We start from the raw sequence: 12,830 nt of genomic DNA on the forward strand, positions 1-12,830 counted from the left end.
TAATTATAGCGCACCGCCCATTCGCCATTCGGGTGTATAGGCTATAGCCTGCCTACCGTTGACTATCAGCGCGTCACCCACCACTTTGCAATGTGATCTTGAGGCAGTATAATCAAAGATTTTTATAACTAACCCAAGATAGACCACACACCGTCGTTTCAAATGGGAACAAATGAGTAATAGTGGGCAGAACAAGCAAGGAAGTGGGCAGAGCCAAGCATGAGCTAGCGAGATCCTATTGGCGCATTCCAGCATTAATTTGCACATTTCAAATCAAAATCAAATGATCAAATTAAATTTTATTAGTCACATGCGCCGAATACAACAGGTGTAGACTTTACAGTGAAATGCTTACTTACGAGCCCCTAACCAACAATGCAGTTTAAAAAATGAAAATATACAGTGGGGAGAACAAGTATTTGATACACTACCGATTTTGCAGGTTTTCCTACTTACAAAGCATGTAGAGGTCTGTAATTTTTATCATAGGTACACTTCAACTGTGAGAGACGGAATCTAAAACAAAAAATCCAGAGAAATACATTGTAGAAGTAATGTCAGCAAGCCATGACATAAGTATTGATCACCTACCAACCATATAGAATTCCGGCTCTCACAGACCTGTTAGTTTTTCTTAAGAAGCCCTCCGGTTCTCCACTCATTACCTGTATTAACTGCACCTGTTTGAACTCGTTACCTGCATAAAAGACACCTGTCACACACTCAATCAACAGACTTCCAACCTCTTCCACAATGGCCAAGACCAGAGAGCTGTGTAAGGGACATCAGGGATAAAAATTGTAGACCTGCACAAGGCTGGATGGGCTACAGGACAATAGGCAAGCAGCTTGGTGAGAAGGCAACAACTGTTGGCGCAATGATTAGAAAAAGAAGAATAGAAGAAGTTCAAGATGATGGTCAATCACCTCTGTCTGGGGCTCCATGCAAGATTCACCTCGTGGGCATCAATGATCATGAGGAAGGTGAGGATCAGCCCCAGAACTACACGGCAGGACCTGGTCAATTGACCTGAAGAGAGCTGGTACCACAGTCTCAAAGAAAACCCATTAGTAACACACTACGCCGTCATGGATTAAAATCCCTGCAGCGCAGGCAAGGTCCCCCTGCTAGCCAGTGCATGTCCAGCCTGTCTGAAGTTTGCATACCATCTGGATGATCCAGAGGAGAATGGGAGAAGGTTCATGTGGTCTGATGAGACAAAAATAGAGCTTTTTGGTCTAACTCCACTCGCCGTGTTGTGGAGGAAGAAGAAGTATGAGTACAAACCCCAAGAACACCATCCCAACCGTGAAGCATGGAGGTGGAAACATCCTTCTTTGGGATGCTTTTCTGCAAGGGGACAGGACGACTGCACCGTATTGAGGAGGATGGATGGGCCAGTATCGCGAGTCTTGGCCAACAACCTCCTTTCCCTCAGTAAGAGCATTGAAGATGGGTCGTGGCTGGGTCTTCCACGCATGAACAACGACACAAAGCACACAGCCGATGGGCAACTAAGAGTGGCTCCTAAAAGCATCTCAAGGTCCTGGATGGCTAGCCAGTCTCCGACCTGAACCCAATAGAAAATCTTTGGAGCAGCATGACAACATCCGTATTCCACGCGACAGCCCCGAAACCTGAAGATCTGGAACAGATCTTAGGGAGGTGGCCAAAAATTCCCTCTGCAGTGTGTGCAAACCTAAGTCAAAGAACTACAGAAACGTTTGCATCTTCTGTCATTGCAAACAAAGTTTCTTACCAAATATTAAGTTCTGCTTTTCTGATGTATCAATACTTATGTCATGCAATAAATGCAAATTAATACTTAAAAATCATACAATGTGATTTTTCTGGATTTTTGTTTAGATTCCGTCCTCATCAGTTGCAAGTGGTACCTAGTTGATAAAAAATTACAGACCTCTACATGCTTTGTAAGTAGGAAAACCTGCAAAATCGGCAGTGTATCAAATACTTGTTCTCCCCACTGTATATATATATATAAATACGATAAGAACAAGAAATGAAATTGACAAGTAATTAAAGAGCAGCAGTAAGATAACAATAGCGAGACTATATCCAGGGGGGTACCGGTACAGAGTCAATGTGCAGGGACACCGGTTAGTTGAGGTAACATGTACATGTGGGTAGAGTTATTAAAGTGACTATGCATAGATGATAACAGCAGAGCGTAGCAGTGGTGTAAAAGAGGGGTGGGGTGGGGGAATGCAAATAGTCTGGGTAGCCGACTATAAACAGAAGCTGTTTAGAAGCCTCTTAGACCTAGACTTGAAGCTCTGGTACCGCCTGCCGTACGGTAGCAGAGAGAACAGTCTATGACTAGGGTGGCTGGAGTCTTTGACAATTTTTAGGGCCTTCCTCTGACACTGCCTGGTATAAAGGTCCTGGATGGCAGGAAGCTTGGCCCCAGTGATGTACTGGGCCGTTCGCACTACCCTCTGTAGTGCCTTGCTGTCGGGAGGCCGTGCTGTTTCCATACCAGGCAGTGATGCAACCAGTCAGGATGCTCTCAATGGTGCAGCTGTAGAACCTTTTGAGGATCTGAGTACCCATGCCAAATCTTTTCAGTCTCCTGAGGGGGAATAGGTTTTGTCGTGCCCTCTTCATGACTGTGTTGGTGTGCTTGGACCATGTTAGTTTGTTGGTGATGTTGACACCAAGGAACTTGAAGCTCTCAACCTGCTCCACTGCAGCCCCGTCAATGAGAAGGGGGGCGTGCTCGGTCATCTTTTTCCTTTAGTCCACAATCATCTCTTTTGTCTTGATCACATTGAGGGGTTGTTGTCCTGGCACCACACGGCCAGGTCTCTGACCTACCTATAGGCTGTCTCGTCGTTGTCGGTGATCAGGCCTACCACTGTTGTGTCATCGGCAAACTTAGTGAACAGGGAGTACAGGAGGGGACTGAGGATAGCGTGGCGGATGTGTTGTTACCTACCCTTACCACCTGGGGGCGGCCCGTCAGGAAGTCCAGGATCCAGTTGCAGAAGGAGGTGTTTAGTCCCAGGGTCCTTAGCTTATTGATGCGCTTTGAGGACACTATGGTGTTGAACGCTGAGCTGTAGTCAATGAATAGCATTCTCACATAGGTGTTCCTTTTGTTCAGGTGGGAAAGGGCAGTGTGGAGTGCAATAGAGATTGCATTATCTGTGGATCTGTTGGGACGGTATGCAAATTGGAGTGGGTCTAGGGTTCCTGGGATAATGGGGTTGATGTGAGCCATGACCAGCCTTTCAAAGCACTTCATGGCTACAGACGTGACTGCTACAGGTCGGCATGATCACACAGTCTTCCAGAACAGCTAGTGCTCTCTTGCATGTTTCAGTGTCATTTGCCTCGAAGCGAGCATAAAAGTAGTTTAGCTCATGTCACTGGGCAGCTCTCGGCTGTGCTTCCCTTTGTAGTCTAATGGTTTGCAAGCCCTGCCACATCCGACGAGCGTCAGAGCTGGTGTAGTATGATTTGATCTTAGCCCTGTATTGACACATTGTCTGTTTGATGGTTTGTCGGAGGGCATAGCGGGATTTCTTATAAGCTTCCGGGTTAGAGTCCCGCTCCTTGAAAGCGTCAGCTCTAGCCTTTAGCTCAGTGCGGATGTTGCCTATATCTATGGCTTCTGGTTGGGGTATGTACGTACAGTCACTGTGGGGACGACATCATCGATGCACTTATTGATGAAGCCAGTGACTGATGTGGTGTACTCCTCAATGCCATCGGAGGAATCCCGGAACATATGTCAGTCTGTGCTAGCAAAACAGTCCTGTAGCTTAGCATCTGCTTCATCTGACCATTTTTTTATTGATCAAGTCACTGGTGCTTCTTGCTTTAATTTTAGCTTGTAAGCATTTCCGTTAGGGAACGCATACTCTGTGAAGTGCTCGTGTGCAATTACTCAATTTGCCTTTGCACTCCTAAACAACACAGTTTTTTAAAACTTTAGCAATGGGTAATGTCTACAAAACTTAGTCCACTCTGTTCTAAACAGATGGTAGTTTTGTGAACTGCAAACTGTATTGAGATCAAATGTTAATCAATGAGAAAATTAGATTTTGGCCGACATTCTGCTATCTCGTTCCATCTTCTCCCACTGCCGGCCACTGGGCTTCCTCTCACTACCATATATTTGGTAGTAATATCTGTCACATTGCTCTGTCTGTGGTTTAATTGCTTGAAACCTGAACGTTTCACTTTACTTCAAATAGTGAGGCATGTCTTACCTTGCTTCAAAGTAGCCTTGCAAAAATCCATCCGTAGAAACGAGGCAATTATTTTATAAAGACTTCCTCATGCCATTAACCAGAATTTCTCTCCTGTTCTATTGGATTTCATATCAACTTTCTTTCATTGTCCAGAAGCCAAAGCAGAATCCTATATTAGTGCTACGAATCCCTTTGGCCCTGCAGTCTAGGGGGGATGGCAACGAGACCTGTAACATAACTCATGCAAATTATAACAGTGAAAAAGTAACAGTGAGAACGAAAAACCACAGACAACTTAAATTTACCGTCAAACACTAATGGTTTATCTTTAAACACACAATAAAGGGGGGTGGGAAAAGGGGCTGAGCTGGACCCAAGGAAAGAAACAAATATCCCAAAACACCCCTAAGCTAGACTAGCCTGCTTCAATACAGCTAACTACCTAACCAATAAAATACAGCGGGTGGTCCGCCCAGTCTTAACTAGGGTATTTAGACAAAGTATTCCTACGTGTAATGTAGGCCCATGGGCGACTTGGCTTGGTACCCCCTTTTCCCACCATCAAACAAAGAGTCAAACACCATAAAACAATACTCACAGGATAACAGACAGTGACATGTAGTTGCAAAAACAAAAGAGAGATCTCTGCATACAAAGAGAGAGGGAGAGAAACACAGAGAGATCGAGCTCCAGAGAAAACAACTGACTGGGTTTTTAAACCAAGGGAAAGGGGAAGTGATTGGGTAAGGGAAAAGGAGCATAAGTCTTCTGATTGCCGACTGATTGGGGAAGGATGATTGCCACCTGTGAGGGGAGAAGGAGAGAAAAGAAATACACACACAAGATACACACTCAGGATACCTGTATCCGTAACACTCCCACCCTTTAAAGAGCAACCCTAGATTGCGACCAAAGTATTTACAATGAATACCCACAAGATCAACAAACAAAGTCAACCTTACGAAACATACAAAAATCTGTTTTACACACGAGACAAAGCATCTGCTACTACATTATCAGAACCCTTTTTGTGGCGAATCTCCAAATTATAATTTTGCACCATAAGCGCCCAACGCATAAGGCGCTGGTTCTGGTTGTACATCCTGTGGAGAAACACTAAGGGATTATGGTCAGTATATACAATCACTGGTAGGGCACTGGAACCAATATATACTTCAAAGTATTGCAGAGCTAACAACAAAGCTAGAGCTTCTTGTTCAATGGTTGCATAATTTGCTTGACATTTGTTACATTTTCGTGAAAAATAACAAACAGGATGATCCACTCCACTCTTGTCCTGCTGCAGTAGAACAGCACCAGCACCTCTGGCACTAGCATCTACCTCAAGTTTAAACGGTCGTTCAAATTCCGGAGCAGCAAGTACAGGGGTATTACATAAGTGTGCTTTAGCAGTATCAAAAGCTACCCTACAATCAGGGGACCACTCAAACGATCTTGCCGGACTGAGCAAATCGGTCAATGGAGCAACTACCGCAGAGAAGTTTTTACAGAAACTACGGTAGTAGCCAACCATCCCTAAAAAGCGGCGTAGCTCTCGTCTGGTGGTAGGTGCGGGGAATGCAGTTATAGCCAAGACCTTGGCATACACAGGGCGCACCTGTCCATGGCCGAGATAGGTAACAGTAGCCTTCCCAAACTCGCACTTTGCCAAGTTCAGGGTTAGAGAAGCAGCTGCCAAACGTTCACATACTACCCTTAGAGAGTTAACATGATCTGACCACTCTGACTAATAAATCACTAGATCATCAAGATAGGTACTACAATTGGGAATGCCAGCTAATACGGAGTTAACCAGTCGTTGGAAAGTGGCTCGTGCATTCCGCATATCAAATGCCATGACAGAGTATTGTAGGAAGTTAACCCATCATAGTTGTTGCTATTAGATTCACCCTTTTTTAAAGTTTCTAACGGAGATTTCAATTACTCTAACAACTGCTCGCAATAGGTTTAGAACGGTGTTTTCTGAGAACTGCATTTTGGCAAATGTTTGAGGATTACGTTTTATTTTTCATTGCAAGAGTTGCAAATTCAATAATAGGCAGTAGCCTTTTGAACAGTAAAACAATAGGCTTGCTATTGTTGCATGTTTCCATTAAGCTCTTAATGAAAATTGTCCAGTCCTTGTATCATGCATAGTATCAGATAGGAAGAGGCAAAGCGGGAGGTTTCACTCTCACCAAAATATGTCCAAAATAAGCCCAATACATTTATATGGGTTTATTTTGGGCCTAAGCTTGTCGCCTGCCTTACAGCCTTGGGAAGACTCCCTTTGTCAGGGCAGAAACATAAGCATCTCGTCATTATATACAGATCTCTGATAGTATTTTCTGTTGGTCTCTTCATTTTACTGTTTGAAAGAAATGTTAATGAGGGTCAGTTAGTCGGCAGCAAAATTGACCGGAATTTGCATCCCTAATTGATTCAAAAGTCAATGTAGCCTAATAAGCCATTTGTAAATGTTGCTCAAGATATGGGTTGTGGTGCATATATATATATATATTTTTTATTTTATTTTTTATTTTAAATTGGAGTGTCACAAAAGTTGATTATGTAAAACGACACAAGGCCTATGCACTGCCTCAGAGAAACTGTTTATTTTATGAGCATAGCCTCAGAGTGGGGTATGGTGGAATTCTGGACTCCTAGCTCTGAAGTATCACTGAATGCAATGAACAAAAACAGCTCTTTTGCAAAATCCTTACATCACATAACCCCCCCCCCCCATCTTTCTCCATGTTGGTTTAAGTAGATAAAGATAATTTGGCTTGGATAATCCTGTCTAATAAGGGTAATGGGCCAATAACGGGCCATTTAGGCTTAACCCTAAGATTATGAGAAGATTTAGCGTAAGTGTTTCTGTACTTAACCAACGTATCTGCTTATTCCCTTCTCCAGATAAACACCTGTGCTGCTGTTGGGTCTCTCACCTGCCACCAGCTGGGATCCAGTAGCCCGGGTCATAAATGACAAGGTAAGGTAATGCATGGCCTGCTAGGCTTGACTTTGAGCCTTGCTCTGTGTAATGGCCTGCTTGGCTTGACTTTGAGCCTAGCTCTGGCTAACATCATGACTCTGATCAAGGCTGGTTGATGAAATGTGGTGGTTTTTAATGATAAAGAAGGGTTTTTCGGACAACCTCCATTTGACCCCCAAAAGTGGCTGAATAGACTACCCCTCACGGATCTTTTCTTTAACATGGCAATCTTTGGATCCTCCATAGCCTTCATTGCCTTGCTCTGTTACTTGTCTGACTTTAGCTTTCTCAAGCATATGGAATTTGCAATAAGGCCTGGAAAGGGTTGTTAACATGCTTGTTTCTGTGTTCGCTCATCTACATGATCAAGAGGTCTGACTCAAGACTGCTCTCACGCCTGTTAAATCGGTAATTTAAGACACTTTGGCCGGCCAATGTGTCCTATCTTTTGGCCTCCAGGAGAACAGGGTGGGGTGCTGCTCCTGTTGATGCTTTTCAGTTCTGGGCTCATGTTTTGCATAAGCACACCAGCAGCACTCCTCTGAGCCTTTTGGGTAAAACACTGCGGTAAATCCTGTTTTGAAATGTGCCATGGTGGTGGTACATTTCCAAACAGGATTTACCACAGTGTTTTACACAGAAGACTCAGAAGGTTTCCATCTATACATGCAGCATCCGTGTCTCACTTGGCCAAGGCTCCGGCGAACCTGCTCTCACTTGGGGCCAAAGGCAGGCCACTGGTTATACTAAGTCATCGAAGTCCTCCGGGGTGAAATGAGCACCACATACAGTAGACGTGCGCACGGTTCCCATACTCCAATCCGCTCGCTTCAACTGGACAAACCGTTCCGACTTCAATGCTTGCTTCTCATTTTTGGCCACAAATGAGTCATAACCCTGTCCTTGTAGGTATTACTGCACTAGCTACAAATGAAGGAAAACTACTACAACACTCACTTGCTCGATCGACTACCACTACCAAACGCACAGGAGAAAAATAGTTTATATGGTTTCTTCTTCGTGGATGTACATAGTAGCTCACCAGCGCCAACACTTGGTTTGGAATGTAAATGGAATTACATGCTAACATCGCTAGTAGCTAACGTTAGCCAGCTGGAACTAGCTTCATAGCACCGGTTCTCCATATGACGTTGAGAAATAGTGGTTTGTGGGTAGTATCCGGAAATAAGTTAATAAATATGTAAAAACGCTAAAACATAACAATGTTTAGATATAGGTAAGTCTTTGACCACACTGTGTTACTTTGGTGAGTAAAGACTCATGATTCCCTTTAAGAGTCTATTCCAGGCAGATGGTACTGTAGGCTACACTACAGTACTGTTACTGTTCTATCTGTGGCAGCAGCTGAAATAAGCATTTCTGCCCAGGCCAGAGATTCTCCCCCATGTAGGCCTGCTCCAGAGTGCCCAATTGGACTGGTGTTGCTGACCAATCAGCCCCTTTCCGAGAGCCCCACCTGGCCTAATGAATGAGGCTGTACGGGAGATCAAACACTCTGTAAAAAGAGTAAACGCAGGCCTAGGGGCCTATATGAGGACGGAAGACACATTAAAGCCGGGTCACTGTGAAGCACTTCATGAGAAGAATGTAAATTAATAACATTTGATTGATTGATTGGTAGAAGAGTTCTGTTTCTCCTCCACACTGTTGTTTCTACCTTTTAAGCACTCTCACTCCCTTATTAATCAACAAATACCCTGCGCTGCACGTCAAACGCAGCCGGCTTCTCCAGAGATGAATCCTCTTAAGCCACTGTTTAATTTCAAACTTGTTGTTGGCTAAGTGCTGGGCTGCTGAGAGACAGTGATAGTGGGAGAGAAAGGAGGAAAGAGCAGATGAGAAGGAACAATGAGGAAAAGCACAAGATGGAGGAAGAGCCGGGGAAAAGAGCACCAGAAAGAGACGAAGAGACAAATTGAGAGAAAGAAACAAACTGTGGTTGAGATCCAGGTTGAATGCATGGGGTTGCTGCTGATGAATGCCTTTGCATTAGAAGCTATAAATCCCAGCGGGCCCTTTAGAACAGCAGCAGCTCCATAGCAGCTCCTCCGTGATGACAACAGAGATCTCTTTTATTCTTTTTTTATTCATTTAAAAAAAAAAAAAAAAAATTCTCCTCAATTCCGTGGTATCCGATTGGTAGTTATAGTCTTGTCTAATCTTGTCTAATCGCTGCAACTCCCGTACGGAATCGGGAGAAGCGAAGGTTGAGAGCCGTGAGTCCTCCGAAACACAACCCACACTGCTTCTTGACACAATTCCTCACAATTCCTCACTTAACCCAGAAGCCAGCCACACCATTGTGTCAGAGGAAGCACTGTACGCCTGGTGCCTGGCCCGCCACAGGAGTCGCTAGTGCGCGATGGGACAAGGATGTCCCTCCCGGCCAAACCCTCCCCCAACCCGGACAATGCTGGACCAATTGTGCGCCGCCCCATGGGTCTCCCTGTGATGCAGTGCCTTAGACTACTGCGCCACTCGGAAGGCCCCGACAACAAAGATCAGTGCTCAGTCCACCCTTCCTCACTACACTCCCGTCCAGTGTATTTTCCATTGCAGGAGGTTATCTGGCCTGGCCTCAACACTGTTGAATATTAACCAGACGTGGTGTTGTGGCTGATCTACGGACATGTTGAACTCTCAGGATACCACTTGATAGACCAGTCGCGGCACACTGGTGTGCCCTGAGGATCACTCAGATGTGCTGCGAAATGCATATGGAATGTTGACTTGTAAGGCTCAGATAATACATTAAATAGCAAATGGTTACATCTGTATCGTTGTCCGTTGCACTCAGGCTCTGAGATTTGTATAATTTGAGCGGCGTGCATCACAAGCAAAGTAATTTGTATCAATTTACTTTGCCTGGCTTGTGAGAATCGTTAGCACAGGCAAGTCTTTTTTTTTTAAGTGCATAGATTACATGTATTCTTTTCCCCTGCCCCTATTTCGACAGGTGCATGATAATTGTCTATTCTAAATCAAAACGAATTTCACATACAGTACCAGTCAAAAGTTTGGACACACTCATTCAAGGGTTTTTCTACATGTTCTACATTGCAGAATAATAGTGAAGACATCACAACAGATTCTTCAAAGTAGCCACTCTTTGCCTTGATGACAGCTTTGCACACTCTTGGCATTCTCTCAACCAGCTTCACCTGGAATGCTTTCCCAACAGTCTTGAAATAGTTCCCACATATGCTGAGCGCTTGTTGGCTGCTTTTCCTTCACTGCGGTCCAACTCATTCCAAACCATCTCAATTGGGTTGAGATCAGGTGATTGTGGAGGCCAGGTCATCTGATGCAGCACTCCATTACTCTCCTTCTTCGTCAAATAGCCCTTACACAGCCTGGAGGTGTGTTGGGTCTTGTCCTGTTGAAAAACAAATGATAGCCCCACAAAGCGTAAACCAGACGGGATGGAGTTTTGCTGCAGAATGCTGGGGTAGCCATTCTGGTTAAGTGTACCTTGAATTCTAAACAAATCACAGACAGTGTCACCAGCAAAGCACCATCACACCTCCTCCTCCATGCTTCACGGTGGGAACTACACATGCAGAGATAATCCAAAAATCTCAAAAAATCTCAGACCAAAGGACAGATTTCCACCGGTCTAATGTCCATTGCTTGTGTTTCTTGGCCCAAGAAAGTCTCTTCTTCTTATTGGTGTCCTTTAGTAATAGTTTCTTTGCAGCAATTCGACTATGAAGGCCTGATTCACGCAGTCTCCTCTGAACAGTTAATGTTGAGATGTGCCTGTTACTTGAACTCTGAAGCATTTATTTGGGCTGCAATTTTTGAGGCTGGTAATTCTAATGAACTCATCCTCTGCAGCAGAGGTAACTCTGGGTCTTCCTTTCCTCTGGCGGTCCTCATGATAGCCAGTTTCATCATAGTGCTTGAAGGTTTTTGCAACTGCACTTGAAGAAACTTTAAAAGTTCTTGAAATGTTCCAGATTGACTGACCTTCTTCAATTCTTAAAGTAATGATGGACTGTTGTTTCTCTTTGCTTATTTGAGCTGTTCTTGTCATAATATGGACTTGGTATTTTACCAAATAGGGCTTTCTTCTGTATGCCACCTTTACCTGGTTACAACACAACTGATTGGCTCAAACGCATTAAGAAGGAAAGAAATTCCACAAATTAACTTTTAACAAGGCACACCAGTTAATTGAAATGCATTCCAGATGACTACCTCATGAAGCTAGTTGAGAGAATGTCAAGAGTGTGCAAAGCTGTCATCAAGGTGGCAAATATAAAATATATTTTAGAGGTCGACCGATTATGATTTTTTCAACGCCGATACGATTATTGGAGGACCAAAAAAAGCCGATACCAATTAATCGGCCATTATGACAATTACAACAATACTGAATGAACACTTTTATTTTAACTTAATATAATACATCAATAAAATCTATTTAGTCTCAAATAAATAATGAAACATGCTCATATCAAATTCCCAGTTTAAATAATGCAAAAAACAGTGTTGGAGAAGAATGTAAAAGTGCAATATGTGCCATGTAAAAATTCAAACGTTTAAGTTCCTTGCTCAGAACATATGAAAGCTGATGGTTCAATATTCCCAGTTCTTCAATATTCCCAGTTAAGAAGTTTTAGGTTGTAGTTATTATAGGAATTATGACGCGTCGACTATTTCTCTCTATACCATTTGTATTTCATATACCTTTGACGATTGCATGTTTGAATAGGCACTTTAGTATTGCCAGCCTAATCTCAGGAGGTGATAGGCTTGAAGTCATAAACAGMGCTGTGATTCAAGCATTGCTAAGAGCTGCTGGCAAACGCAGTAAAGTTTTTATTTTATTTTTATTTTATTTTTTTGTTGAATTTTACCCCCTTTTCCTCCCCCAATTTCGTGGTTTGTTTAACACTTTTTTGGTTACTACATGATTCCATATGTGTTATTTTATAGTTTTGATGTCTTCACTTTTTCTACAATGTAGAAAATCGTAAAAATAAAGAAAAACCCTTCAATGAGTTTGTGTCCAAACTTTTGACTGGTACTGTATATATTTAGTATATGTAAAGATAAGAAGTCTGATGCGTGACAATATTGTTATTTGTGAATGATGCCCAGTGTGTGTAGTAAGGCAAGAAATAGCGAATGCCTTATTTTGTTGTTGACTTTTTCAAATCATAGTTGCACACATGTAGCCTCAGTGGTGGAAAAAGTACCCAATTGTCATACTTGAGTAAAAGTAAAGATACCTTCATAGCAAATAAAAGTGAGTCACCCAGTAAAATTCTACTTGAGTTAAGGTCTTAAAGTATTTGGTTTTAAAAATACTTCAGTATCAAAAGTAAATGTAATTGCAAAAATATACTTACAGTAAGTATCAACCGTAAAAGTATAAATTATTTCAAATTCCTTATATTAAGTAAACCAGACGGCACGATATTCTTCATTTACAAATTAAGCATTTGTGTTTAGTGAGTCCGCCAGATCAGAGGCAGTAGGCATGTTCTCTTGATAAGTGCTTGAATTGGACCATTTTCCTGTCCTGTTAAGCATTCAAAATGTAACGAGTATTTTGGGTGTCAGAGAAAATGTATGGAGTAAAAAGTACA

The 12,830-nt window shown here is 43.0% G+C and overlaps 1 protein-coding gene across 4 annotated transcripts in view; it reads left to right on the plus strand.

Moving 5' to 3' along the window:
- The window catches only part of LOC111961720 (erbin), a 119,245-nt gene that overhangs the window by 20,673 nt on the left and 85,742 nt on the right, over positions 1-12,830 (plus strand). For all 4 annotated transcript variants that reach the window (XM_023984197.2, XM_023984198.2, XM_023984199.2 and 1 more), the window contains exon 2: positions 7,134-7,209. The gene's annotated coding sequence lies outside the window, so the exon portion shown is untranslated. The remainder of the gene's footprint in view (positions 1-7,133; positions 7,210-12,830) is intronic.

Source organism: Salvelinus sp. IW2-2015, linkage group LG4q.1:29 (genome assembly GCF_002910315.2).
Source record: "Salvelinus sp. IW2-2015 linkage group LG4q.1:29, ASM291031v2, whole genome shotgun sequence".
NCBI lineage: Eukaryota > Metazoa > Chordata > Actinopteri > Salmoniformes > Salmonidae > Salvelinus > Salvelinus sp. IW2-2015.